The sequence below is a fragment of the Mustela nigripes genome, chromosome 8, assembly GCF_022355385.1.
Source record: "Mustela nigripes isolate SB6536 chromosome 8, MUSNIG.SB6536, whole genome shotgun sequence".
Lineage (NCBI taxonomy): Eukaryota > Metazoa > Chordata > Mammalia > Carnivora > Mustelidae > Mustela > Mustela nigripes.
The window spans coordinates 63,788,642-63,813,512 of record NC_081564.1 but is presented as its reverse complement, the minus strand read 5'-3'; the positions used below and the strand labels follow the sequence as shown (position 1 = coordinate 63,813,512).

Genomic DNA, 24,871 nt, shown 5'->3' with positions numbered 1-24,871 from the left:
CACTTCTAAGCACAGCCTCATTGATATTCTGCAAACTTTCCCGGCCCCCTTCTTGTCTAATTCTGTGAGAAGACATTTCAATGAGTCTGAGCCGGGACAATTTAGAGCTGAGACTCGGATCTCTATTCACAGCCAGGGTACGTTCTCACCAGATTTGAGTCAGGAGGCTAAGCTTTTTAGATCCCCCAACGGCATTGTCTCCAAGTGTTCTCGGGGCCAGGCTGCCAAGTTCATGCGAGGTGCTGATCTCCCTGCTTTCACAGACTTACTTATTAGCAGCTTTCTTTCTTTCTTTTTCTTTTCTCTCTCTCTTTTTTTTTTTTTGCTTTCCAAGCCCGTAGATACAATTATTAGAAATTCCTGGTTTTGTGCCCATGTTGAAAGAAGGCCTGAATGGGTATGCTAAGGACCCGAAAGTGAGCCGCTCTCCCTAACTCCAGCTTACGCGGTTAATTAGATTTGGATGGTTTCAGAGGAGCAGCTGGAGTTTTCAGAAAATGGGAACCATAAAAAGGGACTATTCAAGGTATTTTGGAGGGGCCTTATAAAACAATGTAGCTGTGAAATGGGGTTTGGGAAATACAACGCTCTTGATTGGGGGGGAGAGGGGCGGGCAAGGGGCAGCAGGAATGGGTGCGAGCAGGCAGAGAAATGCCAGGCCAGGGCAGATTCCATTCACATGGATGCGGTCAAGCTGGTGCCACACAGCTCTGGGCCCTACAGTAGCTCCGTCCCTAGCCTGGGGGGAGCAGCTTCAGCACAAGCCGGAGGCACGTCAACCGGGGAAGACGGTAGTTAAATACTGGCCTTGGAGGGGAAGCCTACTCTCATTTGGCTGAAACTATTCCAGTTATTCAGAAAACACAGTTTCTGCAGTGCTGGCTTTGCACTCTGCAGGTAGCTTGGGGGGATGACCCCCTCGCTGAGTCGGACTGCAGGAGAACCACGCTCTCCTTACTTTGGACTGAATACAGCCCGACCCAGACGTGCCTCCGTGGCCGGCCTGGTGCCTTGCAATGTGGTATTTTAAACCTGTTGAATATGCAGACACCTGTGGAACATGAGTCTCCACAGCCTAACCGTCTAACAGTGGGACTGGGCCTTTCCTCTGCCTGTCTAGAGTTCACAGTGGGGTTTTTCATCTCGAAGACCAAGGAGGGTCTCTGGCATTCGGTTACTCCCTCGTGATAATGCAGAACCTTTATGAGAACGTGTGGAAGGCGTGGGGTGCAGGAGGGCCTGAGGGGGTCAGCGGTGGAGTGGGGAGTGGGGAGCTGCAGGGAAGTAGAAAGGAAGGTGACTTTCCACAGTTCCACCAGTAGGAGGAGGGCAGCTCATAGCCACAAACTGACCTACTACTGCCAGGGACTACGGTCAGGGGTGCTCCCACGGAGAAGGTGGGCGTGAACAGTGGCATGTTGTTTCATGGAGCAGTAATTAGGAAGCTTTTTGTAACCTAGCTTTTTCTCTAATTACTGGGAGACTTTCTTTAGATTAAGTTCTATACAGAAACGCAGACTATGAACTTGGTTAAGGGAGCGTGAGCAGCCAGGGCTGTGCTTGGCTCTGGCTTTTTCTCACTCCTCAGATGGCCTCTTGCATCCAGGCAGAGAGCCCTGGGCCCCCCTTGTTGCTCTGGAGCCTCTGTGTTCTGCAGAGCAGACTTCTACCAAATCCAGACGTTTTAACCTGTCCCATCTGTTTTTTATATTAGGGTCTGTCTGTAGGTCTGCCCCTTTCCTCCATTCCTGATTCACATGGAGTCAATGTGTGACAGACTGTCTGGTTGTGTAGGTGGGAGCTGTGTGGGACCAAAATGTGGTTATTAATATCAGTGTGTCCATGGGCTGTCAAGGTCCCGGAGAGAATCATGGTTTCAAAGAACAGCTAGCTTACTCATTCCTTTAGCAAAAGACCACCTTCTTATACCAACACCACGGCACTGTGTCCTGCTGCTCCTGGGGTGAACGAGATGTGGCTGCTTCTGTGAAGGGGTCTGTGCTCTAATCAGGGCGAACACCACACACGCAATGAGTGCAGTGCAGGACCACTGACTTCATCAGTACTGCATCAGAAGGGCACCAAATGCTCTCAGAGGAAGGAGGGAGACTTTCATCTCAGTGATCTGACAGGAGCTGCACAATGTGCTACCCAGTTTCTGGGGAGAGAACAAGCAGGGAGGGATGTGGGCGCCTGCTGCCCAGTGGATTCTGTTTTGACTTTTTAAAGTTTTAAATACTAGAAGAGAGGGAGTGAATAGAAAAAAGTGAAGAATTTAGGGGTGAGGGAGGAGGGAAAGAGAGGGAGAGAGGCTTGCTTTGGAGAAGCTTTCAGTGGGTAACACTATGAAGCCTCCCTTTTCTGTTCAGAACCCTGATATTTTTAGATACTGTCTGCTCCTGGTTCTTAGCTTTCCAATTGTCTGTGTGCCCTTTCTCTCTGTGGCATATTTTTAGATTGTTGGCTTCTAAAAGGCAAGAATGGTGGGCAGGTACTTTAGTAAATCAGTTTACATTCCAAGTGCTTCCCTTCCTTGGAAACGAGATCACCAGCTGGATAGCCTTTAGGCAACTAGAACACATGCGGAACACTCACTTTCTGTGTTAGTTGGGGGTTGAGGTGAGGTGTAAGGATGTCCACATAAGACAGGGCACTTGTCTCCAGAATTGGGCTATTTGGAGAGACAAGACAAACCACCAGAAGCTTTTAAAAAACAGTGAACTCCTAAACTCTGGGATGTCTATAAATGTAACTAGTGTTGACCACTTGAGTGGCTAGAGGACATTTCTTTGGGGCCAAGGGTGAGCTAAGACCTAGAGAAGGTTCAGGAATTAGGAAAGAAATTGAATTAGTAAGTTATTCAATGCCTAGACTTCAGTCCCAGATACTGTGGCAGGACACAAAAAGTAGAAAACCCTTGAGTCATTTTCTGTTTTCCAAGGGGTTGGGGGTTGTATAGGAAGCCATCCTTGCCAGTTAAGGCATGCACAGAGATGTGCTGTTAGGTTGTGTGGTTCCAACAGTGGCAGAGCAGAAAAGGAAGAGACCTTCACGGGGCTGAAGCGGCCATCAGGGGAGGCAGTACCCTTTAAATGAAGAAGGGGAATCTGGAGAAATGATACATCAAACAGAGTAGGTTACCCGGAAAGGAAGGAGGTAAGGGGTAGCTTGGGCAGAGGTCCAGAGGCAGGCTAAGCATATCTGATTAAAATGAAACATCCTCTGATAGTAGTGGAGGGTCTGGGCTGGCCAAGAGCAAGAGTGGAATGTAGGCAAAGATTCTGAGTGGAGACTACCTTGAGTTTGGAGACTGGCAGCCTTGACTTCTAAGCTAAGAGTTGTAAACTTTTTCCTGTAGGCAAGACAAGCTCTTTTTTGGATCAGGCACCCGAGCCCCCTACCATTTCATCAGGTGGAGAGACGCCCTCACCAGTGGTCAGTGGTCAGTGGTCAGACAGGTTTGTACCAGGTTGCGTGGCAGGATTTGGAGGCACAGACAGAAGGGGCTGGAAGCGGCTTGCCATAATTGGCTCTCTCTAGGCTGCTGCCTTGTTGTGAGAAGAGGTGGTGCTCCCTCCTCTGCACACAGTGATTGCTGGCCCAAAATAGCCCTGCACCTGCTCTGAGATGCCTGCAAGATAATTTCAGCTTCCAAGGAAACTGCCCTGATTGGTGTTGATTTTTCATGACCTCCCTTCAGGCGAACACCTGGAGATAAGCACCTGATCGTGGAGGTGCACCCTGGCGAGCTGAAGGCATGGAAGTATGCAGCCTGGTGCTCCTATCTCCTCCCAGGAAGGAAAGGCTCTGGCTCTGGGGCCCTCTACCCCACAGGTATCTGAACCAAAAGGCTGGGCATTAACTGGGCAATGAAGAGGAAGAGAGTGGGGGGCTGGGGGTGGCGTAGTATGGGAAGTAGGAGCTGGAGTCATTGCCCTGAAGAGCCACTTTGGAAGCAATGCTTGAAGTGGGCCCTGTCTCCTATCTGATTTACAATTTGTCTCTGACCTATCTTCCAAGCTGATCTCCCACCTCCGCACACTCTTCACTTCAGCTCAAAACCACTCTCGAGGGCCGCCTGGGTGGCTCAGTCATTAAGTCGTCTGCCTTCTGCTCAGGTCATGATCCCAGGGTCCTGGGATCAAGCCTCGCATCCGGCTCCCTGCTCAATGAGAAGCCTGCTTCTCTCTCTCCAACTCCCCTGCTTGTGTTCCCTCTCTCACTGTGTCTCTCTCTCTCTGTCAAAGAAATCAATAAAAATCTTCAAACAAAAAAAAACCCAACAAAACAAAACAAAACAAAAAACACTCTCTAGAAAGGCCTTCCTTTAGTTCATGCCTGGAGTTCTGGTCTGCTCATGTAACCAGACGCTTCCCTTTCACCTCAAACAACACTTTTTTTCTTAGACCCAATTGTGACCTTCTATATGCAGAAAAATCCAGGCGACTTGGGAGAAATAAATATAACTGGCTGAAACTTGAAGGGATCACAGATTAGTAAACTGGCATCCTGTTTAAGGCATACTATTGATGCCTGCCTGCTATACCCAAGACACGGTCAAGAGTGACTGTATAAGCATTCTATCACCTAGTTCTCTCCAGAACTCTAGGTGGAGGTTGTAGGTATCCTTGTATCCAAGTGTTTATTAACTTGCTCAAGGCCATACAACTAGAAGTGTTAGAAGCCAGAGTTGGACCTGGCAGTTCACAGTACTTTCTGCCATCTTGGTCCCACATTATACACTTAATTATGGGTGAAGAAAGGTTACTTAAACCAAGACAAGTTTTATGATACAGTGTTTTATTATGTCCCTCTGATGGACAACCGGGCTCTGAGAATCCTCACCATTTCCCCTTCCAAGTTTCATCTGAACACAAGCAGGCACTGCTTCCAGAAGAGTGGGCTGTAGGAGTAGGGAGGCTTTGGCCAGCGAGATAAAGTCCATTTCTACTGTTTCCTCCGTTTCTGAAGCACACTCTTTGTTGTAGCTCAGACTCTTGGGAGAATTTAATGTGGAATTCTCATTTTGGCATTTCACTGGGACAAAGGATAGACAACTAAACCCTTCTCTCCTTCTCTCCCATTCAAAGAGTTTATTTTTTTATTATTTTTTCAAACTGAAGATTTGCACAATCAAATACCTTGACTGAGGAATTATGGTGCCCTTACCCTCTCATCTATGCTGATTCACGAACTTTATCATGTCTTTCTCTGTCCTTTTCTTTTTTTCTTCCTATGTTGTGGTTTCTAGAAGTCTTCTGTGATGTGGCAGGTCAAGCCCTTCACCACAATGTAAAAACAGCTTCTTCCAGGATCCTGTCAGTCCACCAAGCCAGTCTCCTTACACACCTGAGAACAGTACTCTCCTCAGGGCACCTATGGCTTCTCCTTGCTCTTATGACTGTAGTTGTGGAGGATGGCGTGAAGGAGAAGAAAATCCAAATGCACACACTCTTATCCTTCTCCCTCTTCTTGTAATTCCATCATATTTCTCCCTCAAGCTCTGTTTTCTTAACCTGTCCGGATAGCAGTGGTCAAAAGAAAAAAAAAAATTGTGTCCCAAGCCCACTGCCTCGGGAGAGAAAGTCAGAGCATGAGAAGAGAAAATCTGCTTGCCTTGGCAGTGACCGTCAACTGTTCCTCCAAGGCTCTCCATCCTAAATATAGCTTTCTCTCTCCTCAAACCTACAGACGAAGCCTCTCCAACATCCTGAACTGTATCTCCCACATCTCTAGAATTAAGCAAGTAAATAAAATCCATAAGCTAGTGAAGCCTGCTCCCATCATCCTCCCTGCCATGTAATAATAGTCTCCTTGTCATGGTCCAGATGACTGCAGGCCCCAGGTTTCCAGACACTTGAATCTATAGGATTGATGGCTTCATGCACCTGGACCCAAGACCTGGCCCAGAGTTCTGCTTCCCAAATCTGGCTCATAATTTCAATTACTTAGGGAACTTTCAAAAAAGCTTTGCCCCCCAAACGCCATCCAGAGATTCTGATTCACTAGGTCTATATTTTATTAAAGCTCCTGGCTAATTCTAGTAAGAGCTGGCCAGGTTCAAGAGCCACTAATTCAGACCACTAATTATTGTATCATTCTTAATCTGTATCTTTATCTCTTTATACCCAGACTTTCAGCCTACATTGTATTTTCTCCAGCTATGACTTTTGGGAGAGCCAGCTTTTTGGTCTCAGATTCAACCACTTTCCACATCATTCCTGATTCTGATCTACTCCTCATTAGTCAAATTTGTTGCTATCTATGCTGATGTGATAGGTTTCTTCCAAGAAATCTATAAGTGGGAGATGAGCCTGCTCTAGCAAATTCTGTAAATAGGATGCAAGTCCATTGAGTGGGGTTTGCTGTGTAAGTAGCACCCCTGTAGAGTGATGATCATTGAAAATAAGACATTCACAGTGGTAGCAATAGTCACCAATAGCAGGGAAAAAAGTTGTTCCATATCCATGATCTCACTTGCTCCTAATAAAAGTTTTAATAAGGCCTCGAGAAGGCAAGGGATATGTACAAGGATACGTAGGCTTTTTGAGCACAGAACGTAACAGCATGCTGAGCACAGCCATACTTTTGGTGTACTGTAGTGTAGTCAGAAAACTGACATGTTCACAAAGCCCTGAGTTCCTCTCCATCAGAGCTACTACAACATCCCTCGGGAGTTCACACCAGTTCTGGACTGCCCTCCGTCTCTTATGGCAGCTGCTTCTGTCTCCGGCAGCCAGCTCCTCCCGTGCATGCTGGTTGGGATTCAGCTCTCTGGTTTCCTTGATTCTTGCTTCCTTAGAGGTAAGCTTGCCCTGACTGTTCCCCAGTAGTGGAACCTGGTCAGCTCACTGGTCAGCCCACCCAGTGCTCTGAGATGAATGGAACATTCAGACAATAATTCTTAGATATTTGGGACCCAGTATTGTCTGAAGCCAGGGTAAGCATTATGGGGGTTCTGACAGTGTGAGCAGAGGGCTTCCTATCCAAAAATGCCTCCTCTCTCTAGTCTACCTTGGCAGCCTGGAAAAGACAGTCTTCTACATCTGTGTGAGATGTGAATCAGTATCAGCATCATAAGCTGTCCTTCACTGAATACCTACAACGTTCGAGGCCCTGTGCTTTGTGTATTTTGTCTCCCTGCAAGAGACAGGTATGATCTTACAGACTAGGGCATTTGGACTCAATTAATGAATGCATAATTAATGCAGGTTAATGCAGAAATGCAGGAGCATCTCTCCACCCCAAGCTATAGAACCAGAAGGTAAAAGGGCCCGGTCTCCATGTCTCCAAGGCAGGTCAGGTCAGCCTCAGTGTTTGCTCCATAATAGTATCTTTCCTCAGTTCCATCAATATATGATCTATTTAACATAGCACACATCTTTTAAAAAAATACATCAAAGTGATCAGTCACTGACATGCTTCAGCGAGTGACCTTAGTTGATGTGTCCCAGTAATGCTGCTGGAAATCCTTGGGAATTGGAGAGGGGAGAACCACAGATAATCTGGAGGTTGAGCCAAAGCAGGAGTGAGGGTTTGGGTGGGCAGTGCAAAGGGCGAAATTATGGAAATTTCATTTCTTTCCTAATTTCACTTTGACCATTTCTATGGAAACTGTCTTTTACCAAAGCAGTGGCTTTACCAAGGCATTAACCTCACCCCACTAGATAGCCAAGTGCCACCAACTTTGGGGATATCATTCCAACTCCACCAGACAGGACTCAGGTACAGTATCCCTTGGAGATCTGAGCATATGCTTATATGTTTGTCTGCTCTATTCAACTGGGAACCTCTACAAATCAAAACTATTATTTATATGGCTTTTCTCTAGCATTGGCTAGAGAAATTGCATTGGCCACACAGTCAACATTACTCAGGTTGGATTGAAAAGGTGAATGGAGGAAGGAATCAAAATAACCTTTGTTTAACACCAATACTCAGAAGCCAGCCCATCCAGTCCCTGTCTATTTCCAAAGGCTCCTCAGAAATCGGCCTGGTCCTGATGTCTAGAAGCTTTGCTGATTGATTTACCAGGGATTCTTGAAGACTATCGATTAGGTAAATAGAATGCTAACAAGTTGGACTAGTGAGCCAGAGAACATCAATAGCTGAGATAAGCTTGAATCAGCGACTTCTACTGGTTATAGCACAGGTAATTTGTCTTTATATTTACTTAGTATTGATGTTAAAGAGAACAATTATTCATTCATTTTATAGCTTACCTCAAACCTACCCCCTCCAAAAATTACATCAAGTGCCTTAGATATTAAAGAGATAAAGCTAAGAGTTTTGCTTCTTTCTCATAATGGAAGGAGATGAATTGAGAACAAATAATTCCCATCATCTCTACTTACTATGCTCTTCTTGAAAGAGTCCCCATTCATCTTGTTAAAAATATTTTTAATCTCAGATAAGAGAAAACAATTAGCAAATTGTTTAGTCTGTCCGTTTGACACGAATCTCTAAGATTTCAGAATAAAGCTAGGCTAAATTGCCACAGGTAGATTAATACAAAAGATCGATAATCCAGGGACCTATGTTTAATCTTGAAAGGAGGTGTGAAACAAACCCACTAGTCATAGGCTTATGTATGTCTACCATATTCAGACTCTCAAATACATCCACCTCCTTGCTATCTAGCTCAGGATTCTTCCACATCTTTATGTTCTTTTTCTTGTCTTACTGAGGCTTACTAACATGGTCGAAAGGAAAATCATTTATGGGCCCAAGTTACTAGGGAGGATGAATGCATGGATAATAAAGAGATAATTGCAATTTTAATCTATAAATTCTATCTGGGCCTACATGAGAACTGTGCTAAAAACAGATCAAATGGACCCCAATCCAAAATAATTTCTGTAACACAACTAACCTATGAAATGAACCCTAATCTCCCCATCTTCCCAAAGAACTGTACAAAGCAGGACTGTACTATTTGCAAAAATCTCAGGTTCCCAAATTTCATCAGTTTACCCCCATGCTCTTGTGTATCTCTAATCATGATCCTACTTCAGTTATTTCCTACCATTGCAGGTAGGTACCATCACTGGTGTTTCGTAGAATTTTCTTTGAGTCTCCTGAATATGTAGTTCTTGTGTTTATGTTGTTCCCTCTTCCTGGAATAATACATTCCTCTCTTTAACTCCTGAATCTCTTAACTTTCACCTTGTTATACCAACCCCTAACCTTGGATCTCAGCTCAACTATCCCTCGCTTAAGGAAGCCTCTTCTATCTCCACTGCAGCTGGTATTTGGACTGTCTCTTAAGTCTTCTCACTTCCTCCTGTATTTTCCATTGGTGTCATTTGCAAATATATCTGTATCTTGCATTACTTGGCTAATGTCTTTTCCCCTGGTAGACCATAAACCCTCTGAGGGCCAGGACCAGGTCTGTCTTTGTACATCATCGTACTCTAGCCCTGGGCCCTAGTATCTAGATCCTCAGTAAGCTGTTTTAGAAGACAGGAAAATAGATGACTGGAAAGACAAAAGAAAAAAAATATGCATCGACTTAAAAACAGTCTCCTTCTTGTGATTCTTCCTTCACTTTGTAGGATGGATGAACATGTCATGAACTATTTTCTCTCTGCCTAAAAGAGGTAAATTTGCTCTTTGGATGAAGCATTATAAGAAACAGTGGGTGTGGAGGAGTGTGGGCACAAGCCGAATATGTGCTGTACCTCTTTTGAAGCACCTTCCCCACATCTTCCCAAGAAGTTCAGCTCTTAACACAGCAACTAAGTCAGTTTTTACCTCTTCTTTGAAGTCTGCCTTGATAACTAATGCCCTCACAAATGTGTTCCTTCTGTAGACTCTTAAAGCACATATTTGTCACATCAGAGAACATGGGCTTTAAACAGGCCCTGTTCCACAACCTGTCCAGTGCAGTAACTCTATGACTATAGCCCTTATAGATGTCATTCACCTTCTTTTGCCAGATGACTCCACTTTTACTGGATTGAGAAGTGTTCCTCATGTCAGCCTAACATCTCTGTCTTTGATGATCCCATGCTTTGATCCCATTCGTGTTCCCCAGAGGCCCCAAATGACATCGACTCCTCCTTGCCCTTTACTGTCCTTCTGATACTTGGATATAGCTGTCACACCTACTCACTTTCTCCCATCTACTGTCCATTCTACTCCCACAGTGTCCTCAGTTCTATGCTTCATGTGTGTCTGTCTCATCCCCTCATACAGACTGCAAGCTCTGGGAAGGAACAATTTCCCTTCTCCCTCTTTTATATACTTCTCAGACCCAAAACTTGGCTGAGAACACAGTGGGCATGATTGCTGAATAAAAAGTGAGTAAGTATAGTGAAGAAATTTATGTTGGAAAAAAAAAATGGAGATTATGTGGGCTGGAAACCCAAGAAGAATGGGATTGCCCTCTCTTCCCACGGTGGGCAAAGTTTAATTGGTCAATGTGAAGAGTTTTCACCACCCCACATTAGGCTCTTTTCTTCCAACAAAGAAATACAAAATGTTCATTTGGTAGGTGAAGAGAAAATTATTTTTATGCCAGTTGGTATGAGAATAAAAGACTAAAGAGAACTCTCACTGAAAGCCATAGGAACTGAGAAGACAAAGACAATTTAAAATTTAACACACACAGAAAAAGATGAGGAAGGAAGAGGCATAAAGGAGGTGATGGTATGGAATTCGGAACATGGTTAGGCAAAAAAGAGTGCCACTTTTCTGGTATCCCCTAGTCCCAGTGGATGCATTTGGTTTAATGCAGAAAATGACTGACAAATTACTAGGTCACTGAGTGTGAAATTTATACTCTTTGCTCCTTGCTTTCTCCTATCCTATAATTGTATCGACCTAAACAGTAAAAATATTGCTATTGTCTTCTTTATTATGGCACCTTTGAAGAGGGAACTGCTGTGTCTCAGTAGATTTCTTTTCCTAGATAAATCTTTTCCTTGTGATAAATAAATTTCCTAATAGGGTTTTATTTAAATAACACGAAGCTGGGAGTGAGGCAGAAATCAAAAGATGACCCATTAAGCCTTGTAATAGGAAAGTGGTGTGTGTCAGCGGCATTGCCACATCCAGAGAAGTCACATCAATTAGACACTTAATGTGTGACCCGTCACATAAACCAGTCCAGCCCCATACCCCTCATGCTCCCACTATCGATCGTTGCCCAGATATTTGGAATTGAACTGAGCCGCCTAATTATCAAGCGCACAGAGCTATGCTGGTCCTGCCATTGGGAGACTGAACGACAGCCTCCTTCGGAGGAGTTTCCCTCACAGTGATGAACATGCTCTTCCCGTGACCTTGGGCTGCGAGCGTATTTGTTTTACAATCAACCCTATCTGAGCCACAGGGTGTTCCCGGGAATCAGAGAAATCAGAAATAGCAATCGTTCAGTGCATCTCAGTGACATACCTTGTGATTCTGGGGCTTTATCCAGGATGGTTTTTAGCAACATTTACTCATTTTGGAGACAACACTCTCTAAATCAGGTTTTTACACATTTCTCTGGCTTTTTGGCCACCCCAGGTCATGGGGATTTTCCTTGCCCTGACCTTTCTTAGAATATCATCTGCTCTCTGGACTCTGTTCAAAGGTATGTGCTCTGTCTTTTTGGCTCTGCTGTCCTTCCCTAGGGGTGCTGTTAACTTGTTTTGCTTTTGTCTCAAGTCTTCATTGGTATGCAGCACACGGTGGGACACATAGCAGATGCTCAATAAAAAGTTGATAAAATTGCTTCTTTTGACTACTTTTGATTTCTTCCCCTACCTTAAGCAGTCATTGTTTCCATCATTGATGGATTTAGATGTTGCCTTTTGCCAAATTACCTAGGCACACAAAATACCGGGAGGCAGCTTTCAGATCCCCTGGCATTTTCATTTAGCTAAGTTATGCCTAGTTAGTTCTCTTAATCTTCTTCTATGTTCCACTTCTTGCCTTTAATTTTTTACAATCTAGAGATGACAGCACCTTGGATAATTCTAGGGAAACATTTGGGGAAATGCCCAGGAGAGGAGAGTGCTGACGCCAAGAGGGGTAATGTTTATGCAGTCTCCCTGTTCACTGCATTCACTGCACAATGAGTCAGAATTGAAATGCATGGTGCAACCCACGGACAACTGTTGCTGCCTGTCTCTGTTTGATCTTTGCTGTGCTGATCCAGGAATGGATGCACTGGTCTACCACCTAGGAGGCCCATTGATATATTTCCATTCATCCCTAGGAGGAGACTGGGATGTGTCCAGCTAATCAAAACACAGAATAGGGAAAAGGGGATTGTTAGCAACCTGTTTTAAACAACAGAATCAGTTTCTCTCTGTGCGACATGGTCAACAGGCCCAATCCGCCACTTTTGGTATGCTGCAAAGGTCTCATGTGGCTGTTCTCCTCTGCCTGGGAACTTTTCCATGTACTCCCCATTATGTGGCTTTTCTCCCATTTGATATCATCCCCAGACTGAATCATGTGTTTTTGATCAGGCAAAGCTTCCCAGTGAACGGACAGTCCTTCCAAATATGATCTGTGTCCAAATGGACAGGGAACACGAAGCACCTTTTTTAAAAGCACAAAAGCAAAATGAGCACAGAAACATTGAGAACGTAGTGAGACTCCGTTATAAACTACCTCAATCTAGCATGGATTGTATCATAAGTCCAATCTTTTCTCTTGAGGCAACAACAGGTTCATCCCTGACACAGGAGGTCAGGAGTCTGACACAAATGAAAACCTCTGGTCCTAGCGTTCCAGTCAGTTGCTCTGAATTCAAAGTATGGGGCTAAAACCATCCTATGACTAGTCATGCAAAAGGAACATAGATTCTCATAACTGGCCTGAATGTAAAGGAAATGGGAGACAGAATGATACAGAAAACAGATGCCTCGGCCAGACTTCTAGAGCCTGAGCTATCAGTTCTTTCGTTCTTTCTTTCTTTCTTTCTTTCTTTCTTTCTTTTTTTGTTTTTTTAATAGTGTGGTTTTGGGCAAGCCACTCAACCTCTCTGGGAATTGGTTTCTTTATAAATTAGAGCAAATTGTTACTGTCCTATCCATCTCCCCAACCAGTTATGAAGCACATAGAATTGCAGCATTTTAGAATTGATAATGACTTTGTTGAGTCTAACATTCTTCTGTGACAGATGAAATAATTGAGGTCCAGAGCTGCCAAGGCTGAAACAGTAGAATTAGAACTTTAGGAGGAACAGTGGGGACCATGATCATAATCACAGCCACATGGTGTGCTAGAAGTGACCTTAGGACAGACCTGGTACAATATGTTTATTTTATAATAAGAAAACTGAAGCCCAGAGATAGAGAGGAATTAAGGGATTCACGGGAGGACTGGGCTTGCCACTTGGGTGTTTAGATCTACTGTCATCTAGTCCAAGTGAGATGAACTAGGTACCAGGCTTTGGAGAAGTCCAAATTTTTATTTAAAGGTATATGAACGTGTAAAAGGACTAAATAGTGGATGCGCATTTAAACCTTGTAAATAATTTCCATAGGCATCTCACAAACCAGAACTTCAAAGCGAAGTCATGTCGTCCACTCTGGGCTTCCTGTAGGCTGTGGGTCAGTGCATCTCAGATCTGGTGGAGGAGCAGGGAAGCTTCTGCCAGAGAAACCATCTCAGTGCCCTGGATGGTGTGCCAGTGTAGACATCACTGTCAGTATGATGGCAAAGAGCCTCAACTCGTGAAGTCTATCTGTGCCTCTTACGGGCTTCCCACTTAGCTGAAGTGCTATGGGAATGATGGCATGAGACCTTGTTTTGCAGGGAGCTTATAGCTCTGTGAGTGTGGGGGAACTGGGCCGGGGCACACAGGACAATGGGATGAGAACAAAGGCAGGTCTTGAAAGGTGCTGTCATGGAGGCAAAACTGCTAAAAGGACTTTGGAGTTGAATACAGTAATTCTAAATGGTCTGTCATGGGAAGGCTCTGTAGTCGTATTTATGTTTACAATGAGTCTTGAAGACTGAGTAGATGGTAAGTAGGGCATGGAAGTAGATAAAGAAAAAGGCTAAACTAAAGATTCAAGAGGACCAAAGAATCAGAATATAATGTACCTCCCTGTGTCAAGGCTTTCCAGTAAACCATAGTTATTATAATACCATGGTATTAGTTAGGGCAGATGAAGGAGAACTGGATATAGAGCCAGAAACAGATGCTCTTCTTTTCTGGATTCCTGATCTTTGACAAAGGTGACCCTGAACAGTCACAGGGGAAGGAAGGATTGTCCCATACTTGGGAGTAGAGATAACTGATTACCCAAATGGAAAGAAAATTAAGTCAGATATTAGATCCCTACTTCATTCCCTGAACACACATCAATGTCAGATAAAGATCTCAATATGAAAAGCAAAACTCTTTTTTAAAAGGAAATGTCAGCAAAAATTAAGGTAGGTAGGATTTTTCAATATTGATATTTATATTAAATTTCAAAACTCTAATTTATCAAAAAATGTCATTAAGAAGATGATGCCATTAAAAGAAAATTTATACTCAGAGAAGATATCTGCAACTCATAAAACCATCAAAAAATTGATACTTAGCACATATATTTCTAAACTGGTAAAAATAAAAAAGAAGAAGACAACCCAACAGAAAAGAAGACAAACATGAATATGCAGTTCACAAAAGAGGAAAAAAAATCACAATAAATGTGTAAGTAGAAGTTCAACTCTTACTATGAGGGAAACACAGATTAAACTATAGTGAGATACAGTGTCTCACCCATGATATTTGCAATCATTTCACCGACAATTCCAAGTGTTGACAAGGAAGCAGATCAATGGGATCGCTCATCTATTGTTAATGAGAGTGTAAACTAGCACCACTAATTTGGACAGCAATTTTCCCTAGATGAACACTCATAGTGAGGTCAAGAATACACATATATGAATCACAGCATAGAGCAAAACTGGAGAAAACCCACAGTTCTGTCAGAGAAGACTGAGTAAATAAACCAGAATGGTCCTGCAACGGAATGATACAGAGCACTGTATGAATGAACTAAAGGATATGTACGGATCAATCTCACAAATTCAGCCCAGAGGTGATGGTTGGTTTGCTCGAGAACTGGAAATGGCAGGGTAATAGAACAAAAATATACTGAGCCGTGCTTCTGTAAAGAACCAGAGGGCATCATGTGCATGATGCAGTGTGAGCTGGGCTTCTCTACTTACCATCTGACTGCTGGACGCACGAAGAGTCATCACTAGAGAGCAGAGCCTCTGCCTTTTTTTCTCCATCTCTCTGGCACCAATCAGAGTTCCTGCTATGGAGTAAGTTCTCGATTATGTATTTTTAAGTGAATGAGTGAATGCCAAAACCAACCAATTCTACCTCTTTATAAGGATAAGCACAGAAAGATATAATAATATGCTCTTTGGAGTTGTTCTTACTACATTCATTTCCTGACTAGACGACTTTATCTATTTCTCAATCTCTCTGGATCTTCACAGAGTGAAACCATTACTGGATCCATCCTTTTGGCAACATTCCTGGGATTTGTCTCTTCCTTCTTGCATCCAGAATACCTGCTTGTCAAGACTCTTCTAGATCTTACCCTATATACCTCCTGCCAGAGGTATATCACTGGCTATTCATTGGTATCTTATATAATAAATTGGTTTTCATAAATACAGAACTTCCCTGAGTTCTGTGAGTTATTCTACTAGTGAATTACTGAGCCTGAAAAGATTGTTGGCAGGGACGCCTGGGTGGCTCAGTTGGTTGGACGACTGCCTTCGGCTCGGGTCATGATCCTGGAGTCCCGGGATCGAGTCCTGCATTGGACTCCCAGCTCCATGGGGAGTCTGCTTCTCTCTCTGACCTTCTCCTCATTCATGCTCTCTCTCACTGTCTCTCTCTCAAGTAAATAAGTAAAATCTTTAAAAAAAAAAAAAAAAAAAAAGGTTGTTGGCAGCCCCCAATTTTTAAGCAGCCACAAATGCTTGGGGTTACCTGGGACCACACTGTGGTGAGCATCTGAAGTGGGAGCAGTCTTATGGGACTGAGCCTTTAACTTGTGGGGTCTCTACCAAATCTGGTTGAATAGATTCAGCCAGAACTGAAATGAATTGCTGGACACTGAGTTGGTGTCAGAGAGCTGATGTTGAAGAAGAGTATAGGGGTGAAGTAAAGTATCAACGAACTGGTCAGTGCATATTTATGTAGTAAAGAATATGTGTAGGACACTCTTCCAGGCATTACGGACATAATAAGTTTAACAACAACAACAATAACAATAACAACAAAGATAGAGAAAAATTTTGACTAGAGAATTACATAGAGGGCTCTAACATACGTCGACTCTTTTAATCCTGAGAACAAAATGGGAATATTATAGCTTATGGAATTTAGTGGACCAGCAAATTGTAGCTGTTTGTATGTGCAGATTTCATCATGAATGTCTGCTTTCTTAGGAGAGGAGAGCCTTATTGGATGAGCCGACCCCCACCCTGGGGACTATAGTTTCAGGATGCCTGAGGTCTCATAGAATCAGATATCGCTGTCACACAAAATCTGTTCTTGTCATCACCTCGCAAATTGTCCCTTCTGGATCCTCTGTGCAGTTTGTATAGAGATGACTTTATAGTTTTTTGATCTCATGATACCTGGAATTTCTCAGGCCTTTTGAATAACCAGAAGGAACCACAAGGCCATAATCTGACTGGGTCAGGGACTCGGGAACCCTTTCAAAGGCCTCATAAAGGGGAATGAGAATCCTTTCAGCAGAAATTAAATCATAGCATTTTATTTTTATCAGATACTTGCTATCATTTTCCCCCTCCCTTTGCTGCCATGAAAATTGAGAAACTGGGAATCCAATTACAAAGGCGAGATAAAAAGGAAAGATAGTAAAACATTTTAATTGGATGGAAGAGACGCTGAATTGTGTTCTCTTGCTCTGTGCTGCAAGTGCTCTGTGTGTCACAGCAGCGGAGGGGGCATCACTGGATACAGGGACAGTAAGGTGACACGAGGAAAACAGGAACAGCCATGGCAGTATTAGTATCAATAAGGGACCATCATCGCTGCATTCCAGCCCCCTAGCATTATTGATTTGCCCCTGACCATTTGAACCAACATGCTGACAGTCAGAATGTAGCCCAAATAAGAAACACCCAGCTCTTCTGTGGGGCTCATTTCAGATGTAGATTCTCAGAGCAGGGAGAGCTGTTATTAAACAAATTTTGATAAATGAAGGTAGCTTTGCAGCAGGTTGTGGCGGTGGGTGTGGTGCTTCTCTTGGAGTTTGATCAGGGCTTTGCTTATGAAAAAAAGCAACAGAGGTTTCCCTGGGTGGCTCAGTTGGTTAAGCATCTGTCTCTGGTTGCAGCTGAGGTCATGGTCTCTGGGTGGGGAGATGGAGCCCGCTCTGGGCTCCGCACTCAGCGTGAGTCTACTTGAGATTTTCTTCCTTTTCCTTTGCCCCTCCCCACTCACTCTGTCTCTCTCCCTCTAAAATAAATAAATCAATCTTCTTAAAAAAGCAACAGAATCACAAAGGTTTTCAGCAGCACCAAAGGACAATCTGATAGGACTACTTTGAAGAAAAGTGGTAAAGTAACCTATGCTTGGGGGCACTACTCATCTGCGAGATTTATGTTCTATATCCAGTTTTCTGACACTAACGACTGTCAGACTTGGCAACTCATCAGGGCTTTGGAGACCAGGGACATTCTAATCTCAAAGAAAGACTGATGAAAGGATGTTTCAATGGCCTTTGGCTACATAGAAAGGTTGGTAGATTGAGAGGTACCTGCTTTGGTATGATATCAAGAAGTGGGTTTAGAAGTTCTTTCTCCCAAGGACAAAGTTTAAGCACTGGAACACACTGTCATGGGAAAGTGTCTGGAATTAGGATAAATTCTTGATTGCCTTTCCAATTCTGTTCATTGCTAAATCCTGCCCAGTTTGTCTCCTAAGCATGTCTCAAATAATTGCTTCTCTCCATCCTAATCATCAACACTCTGGTACAAACAGGCACCATTTTTCTACAGGACGTTTGCTAAATAACCTTCTCTCTGGCTCCCTGAATTGCTCTGACTGCTCTCAAAAGAGAGCATTTTCGCCAAAGCTATCTCAAAACATAAATCTGATCATGTCCTTTTGTTCACCAATTAAAACTCTACAGGGCCCAGCACGGACTGGTCCTGTTCACTTCTCTGACCTTGACTTTAAACCACGCTCTCCCTCCTTAATCTCCATCCTCGTCACATGACTTGCCATCTCTCTCTCTCTCTCTCCTTTGTGGAGGTGGGTACCCCGTTCTGTGTGTCCCCCACAATACTCTACCTCTGGTTCCCTCCTTCTTCTCCTTCATAGCTCAGCTAAGCCTCCTTTGTCCAGCAAGGTATCACCTGTTCACCCTTACCTCATAGTACCAGCAACTGCTTATGGCTGCATTCTTTTTAAAAAAATTTTTTTAAAGATTTTATTTATTCACTTATTTATTTGAGAGAAAGAACAAGTGAGCATGAGCAGGAAGGAAGGAGAGAGGGAGAGGGAGAAGCAGACTCCCTGCTGAGCAAGGAGCCCACTGTAGGACTTGATCCCAGAGCCCTAATATCATAACCTGAGCTGAAGGCAGATGCGTAACCAACTGAGCCCTGCAGGCACCCCCTTTTTTAAAAAATTAAAAAAAAAATGTCGGTTAGTACAGTCAATTCCCCTTATTCATGTTGAGTTAAAGAATAGCGAACTATTGTTTCTAAGGGAAATGCAGGGTAGGTTCCTATGACCCTCTGGTCACAGTTTTTGTCAATCAATGAATACATGATCTTGTTTTATAGGTGGTTCTGTTTAAAGACATTTTATTTAATATATAGTGCTGATTTCTTAACATGGATCTCTTAGACAACTGTACTGTTTGTTATTCCATCCTGAAGGAAGCTTATTTGCTTTCCTCATAAGGTACATCACAGTTTTCTTGCACTGGAAAGTGCCTTGCACTCTAAAGTGCCTGTCCTCTAGACAGGACTTCAGCTCCATGCTTGGGACCATTTAAAACAGTAAATTCACCAACAAAAAGCACAAAAATGCAAAAAAAAAAAAATCTTGACACCAACTAGACCACAAAAAAGATACTTTTTACAGTATGAAAGAACTTAACAAATTATTCAAACTCAGCTGGGAAGAGCATGTCTGGTGACTCAGATTTTTGCTGCTCTGTGCATGTCTGAAAGTCTTCAAAGGCATTGCAAGTATTGATTTGGGGGTTACAAATACATTTTAGCAAGCAGGCAAATTCACAAATATGAAATCGATATATGATGAGAATCAACTGTATTTTATACTCCACTAGATTATAAACTCTGTGAAGGTTGTTTGGTTCCTTTACGCTTTCCATTTGACTCAACAGTGCTTAACAGTGTCTAGAAAGTGGCAGGTACTCAATAAGTAGATGCTTGGTGGATGAATACATGTGAGAGATGACTGAGGCTGGATACTGGAAAAAAAAAATAGCAGTCTAGGTCAGTTATCTGTTCCTTTAAAGAAACAGCCTAGGAGTACCTGGGTGGCTCAATGGGTTAAACCTCTGCCTTCAGCTCAGGTCACGATCCGAGTCCTGTGATCAAGCCCCACATCGGGTTCCCTGCTCAGCAAGGAGCCTACTGCTCCCCATGCCTGCTGCTCCCCTTGCCTGTGCTCTTTCTCCCTCTGACAAATAAATAAACACAATCTTTAAAAAGAAATAGAAAGAAATAGCCTAACCTTCAACAATCCATCCTTGCGTTCTCTGTCTGAGGGGGAATTCTGAAATGGATGATGAGGAGGATGACTCAGAATAGTTCACCAGTATCACTATCAAAGGTTGTCATGGGGCTGTTTTACCTGAGATATAATCATTCATTGACTACACATATTTACATCATAGACCACTTAACAGGTTGCGAGAGTTGGTATCACTCAGATCCATGTTATGATTTTCCTAAAGTGACATGCAGTAAAGGCCAACTCAAAGACTAGGACTTTTGGTATCTGACTTCCATACCAGTGCTTTCCACATACCACAGGATCCCCTTTCAAACAAACAGTGGTTATGGCTTGTATTTTTATCAGTCTACCAACTACTGCACAGGAAAAGCATTTCTAATTCAGAATCATTACCATCCAAGAGACCAAGAAAGTTGTATTCTAATTTTTACCACCTAACATAACAGCTTTAGGACCCAGAGCTCACAAATATACCTTAAATTATCTACATTGGTGGAACTTTTCCATCAGCTCTTCCACAAACAGTCCAAAGGATGCTAACCTGAACCTTAGTGAGGGTAGATATTCTACCCTCATAACCAGGATAACCAATTCTCTAATTTTCTTGCTTCATTTTACCTTCCATACACTCTGGAATGAAAGTAGGGTAGATACTTATACCCACCTTCATTTGTGGATGGACAGGTCATGTGGTCTCCCACACACTTCCCAGGGCTACTAGGAAGAATGAGATAGCATATGGAAAAGCTTGCCACCAGCACAAAGTAGTTTCTCAAAAAATACCTGCTGATCTGTTGGCCCAGAGAAGTGACTGCCCAAAGTCACATAAGCAAAACAGAGAGGGAGGTGGTTTCTTTACCACTGTGTAATTGCTTCTGGATAAGCCAAAGTTTAGGGATGCAAAACACGATCCTGAAATGCTGCTCTAAGAATATAAGGCACCACCCTGGCAACAGATCAACAAGTCTGAGATAACAGTCAAAGGACAGTCAGAGGGATATTTCTTCCCAGATAGGCCCTGTAACCTACCAAATCACCCAGAGGAAACTTTGCTGTGCCCAGGTAAGCCAGAGGTGTCGGACAGACCCGACTTCATAGAATGCAGCTTTAATCATGTCTTCTCTGTGCTTTAATGCACTGAGCATAGCTAAGTTGATCATATGTCTTGGTTTGCCTAGGACAGAGCCAGTTAATATCTGTTGTTCTGGCATTATTAATATTTTTTATTAAAGTTTTTATTTATTTATTTGACAGAGAGAGAGAAAGAAAGCACAAGCAGGGGGAATGGCAGTCAGGGGGAGAGGGAGAAGCAGGCTTCCCACTGAGCAGAGAGATGAGACTGATGTGAGGCTCAATCCCAGGACCCAGAGATCATGATCTGAGCTGAAGGCACACGCTTAACTAACTGAACTACCCAAGTACCCTAATTGTTTTGGCGTTATTATTAATACTGCCCATTTCTACTCTCCAGTTTTTTTTTTTCTTTTTCTCACTCTTGATAAATTATATGATCACCTTACCCATAGGCTACACCATCAAACCTGCTCAGCCTGTAATCCGACACATCACCCATCTGCCAAAAACCTGTCCATACACCTGTTCTTTCCTTTCTTTTCGACATCTACTGGTCAGCTGATGGGCCTTCCACTGTCCACAATCCATGCCACATTCTTTTTCATCTGTTTATATTATCTGTAATTTGCTTCAAAATGCATTAGACAGAGACCGCATAATGGGTACATAGGTGTTAACTCTAATCTCTACTCTAAAGACTATTGATTAAAATTTGTAATTCCTCTGGAATACACACTCCAGAGGTTAGTTAGCATTCAAAAGACTCTAGTCAGAAACCATAACTTTAGAGGCACTTAGTACAGGCCTTTAACTTTCTTTATTTCTGGTTATGACCAGTGGCTTTGTGAATTAGAATCATGGGTGGTAAAAAACATTTTTTTTTTCACTGACAGCTAGAAATGTGGGATTTTTTGCATTGTTTTCAGGCAGGCCTGCCCTTGCAAAAACAAAGGATAAGCAGTTAGTGAGGAAAAGAAGCAGCAGCCACCACAGAAGCAGCAGCAGCTTTGGAATGGTGTCCCTGGGGTTAGGAATCCAAATGGGTCCTGTGTCTTTGTTTATCAGACTAAAAGGTTACTGAAGTCCTGTCACTAGAACATTGCTCCATCTGTTTCAGTATGTTTTTGTACAAGGACAGAGGAACATGACCCGTGTTGTTCACGGCACAGGTTATGTGACTGTTTTCATACGCGCCTACAAATAAACTTGTTTGTGTATGGCAGAATTCAAGACTCCATGAAAGCCTGACTACCTTGTAAATTATAACATGGAAGCAAGTTACTAGTTAAACAGACCTATGAACCTCTCCTACCTCTAACTTTGGAGGCTACCAGTACCTACCAAAAATCACTGAATACTTGGCATGGGTCGGTCTGCAAAGAGTTCCAGGCACTGTTGCATGTTTTTTTTTCTTGACTATATTGCCTTGTCTTCCCATCCCCCATTCCAATTCATTTCTATCCTTCAAAGCCTGGTTCAAGTGCCCCTCATTAGTCAAAGGCCCTTCTGACGATTCTAGTCTTTTGGATTTCTGTTCTGAACTCTTATACCACTTAGAGCTACATACACAATCCAAGACATGCTTGTTTTTTTTTTTTTTCTATCATTATTATTTCTTCCTCTAGTTATTTTTGCATATACACTTTTTAAAAGCTGTACTATAAACATTCTGGGTGTGGCAATGTCTTCTTCTCTTGTACAACTTTAATGCCTGACCCAAAGGTAAGCACGTATCTTAGGCTCAGTAAATACTTGCTGACCGGTCAACCTACTTAAGGTTGACTTACTGAGCCCAACAAGCCTTGAGCCTCCATGTATTTGGACTGGAGGCAAGGTGGAGGCCAATTGAAGGATGCTGAATTCTGGGCTGTGGGTTTAGATTTGGTGATGGAGAAAACTGGGAGCTATCACAGGCAGTTATTGTTACATTTCCATGTGAAATATGGGGCCAAAGGAACAGTCCCAGAACATCTGTCCAGGGCAGGAGGCCAATGCATATCCTCCAGATGTTACTCAGGGATCTATGAATACACTCTTCCTGCTCTATTGGCAAGGAGGTAGCAGAGGGGAGGAGGCAAGATCCGGGGGGAAAACTGATGAAATGAAGAGACATTATAAGGCACACCTTCAGAGAGCAGTCGATTTATAGGTTCTGAATATTGCATTATAAATATCAGCATCTTAGAATCTCAGAGTGAGAAAGGGCCCTTAGAGATCATCTGGTCCAACCTCCTGCCCAAAGCAGAATTATTAACTACGGCAGGCTGATGTTAATAAGGATCCCCTGCTGCTTCCTCTGGAAAGCTCCATTTTTCAACAGTCTCTTGCTCACCTTTATATCCGGTTAGGCTCCTGCCCAGAGGACATTCTCACAGTTCAAATACCTTTCTGTTTTCTTTTGGATTGGCTTCTTTTGCATCTGTTTTCCTTACCAATAAGGCGACACAAAAGCAGGCTGTCCAGGTGGTGCATGTTGTACCTCCCTCACCACCCTCACTTTTCTCATTAATTGGTCCATTTTCAAAGCTGAAACTGGCAGGCACTTACTCCTTTAAGGTCTCTCTGTCGCTGCCAAAAACAGCCATGTTAAAAAACCTATTTTATGGCTAGGGTTTCCAAAGTTACAGCCTCTCTCATTCCAACCAGTTTGGCAAGAAGGAGGCCAAAACACAGATTAAGCCATTTTCTCCTCGTTATCGCCCCATTAAGCTTGCAAAGATGCTGTGGAAGCCCAGAGCTTCATCTACCTGTTCTGGCCAAGGAGCCAGGAGAGTTTAGCACCTTCCTCTGAAAAAAGCCATTTATTCAATGAGTCAGGGAGAGGCCCCTCCTCTCCTGGCAAGGAGAGGAAACCCTACAAGTAGAGTGCAGTAAATCCTTGGCTGCTCAGGGCCCTTGGAGAATTCTGGTGAGGCCAGTGTTCCAGGTAGCTTAGGATGACTTCTTTAGACTTTAAAATTCAGAATAATTCCAGTTATTCTGAAAGAAGTTTCTACAAAGTATTCTCTGTATTTCCCCGTCTTCTTAAATAGAGTATCCTAACCATGCCCTGGTCCCTTCTGACTGTTCAGTGTTGTCTGTATTGACACCAATTCTACTGGCTTCAGTGAATCATATGCATTGTGCAATACTGGTGGTCATATTCAGAATGCAAAAAGCTTTAGATTCTTATAGTCTGAATATAATAGCTCTTAAGCCTCCTTCCTCTACTGCTATCAATGAATCTGCTTTCAATAGAATATCCTCAAAAGAATGTCTAATTCATATACACAACAACATGCATGAATCTCAGAATAATTTTGCTGAGTGCCAAAAAGCTAGACAACCCCCCACAAAGAGTCCACATGGTATGATTCTGCTTATATAAAACTCTATAGAATACAAAGTAATCTATAGTGACCAAAAGAAAATCAGTGGTTGCCTGGAGCGGAGGGGCACGGTTGCAAAGGGAAATAAGGTAACCTTCGGGGGTGAAGGGTATATTCCTGGTCTTGATGGTGGTGGTGGTTTCAAGAGTGTAAGTATTTGTCAAAACTTGGCAAACTGTGTACTTTAAATAAGTATCATTTATTTTACGTTAGTCATACCTCAAAGAAGGTATTTTAAATAAGTAAGTAAATAGGTGAATAAATAATAAATAAGAGCCATCCACTTATGCACTCGAATTCTTGTGGGAGCACTCAGGAATGGAGGCATGAGGCGAGTACTTTGCAGGAAGAGAGAGGCAGAGGGAGGCAGGTGGAACACGGCTCTCAGAGCAGACCTCTCCTCAGCTAGCAGCAGGGCAGAGAAGCACCTGCTCTGTGCGTGGAGCTCACCACTTCCTGAGTGTGGCCTCTGCCACAGGCATGCTCTTGGCACTTCATGGGGATTAACTCACTTACTCCTCACCAGGAGCCCGAGAGGTAGAGGTGCAAATTTTATTTTACTACTTTACAGATAAGAGAGATGAAGGCAAAGTGGGTTCTGGATATGAGAGATCATCTAAAACAGATATCCGAAAGATGGTTTCCAAAGTTCTAGGAGTTTACAGACTAAGATAACTCATGAAGGTAGTAGGTACATTTCTGTGGCATTGTGACCAAAACGCTT

The 24,871-nt window shown here is 43.1% G+C and overlaps 1 long non-coding RNA gene across 3 annotated transcripts in view; it reads left to right on the top strand.

Annotated features, from left to right (window-relative positions):
- The first annotated feature begins 416 nt into the window (after nucleotides 1-416).
- The window catches only part of LOC132023940 (uncharacterized), a 64,274-nt gene continuing 39,819 nt past the window's right edge, over nucleotides 417-24,871 (top strand). For 2 of the 3 annotated variants that reach the window (XR_009406101.1, XR_009406100.1), the window contains exons 1-2: nucleotides 417-526; nucleotides 3,701-3,834. This is a non-coding gene — a long non-coding RNA (uncharacterized LOC132023940). Of the gene's footprint in view, nucleotides 527-3,700; nucleotides 3,835-15,444; nucleotides 15,502-24,871 lie in introns of those variants that run through there. The other variant, XR_009406102.1, reaches the window with a different exon arrangement.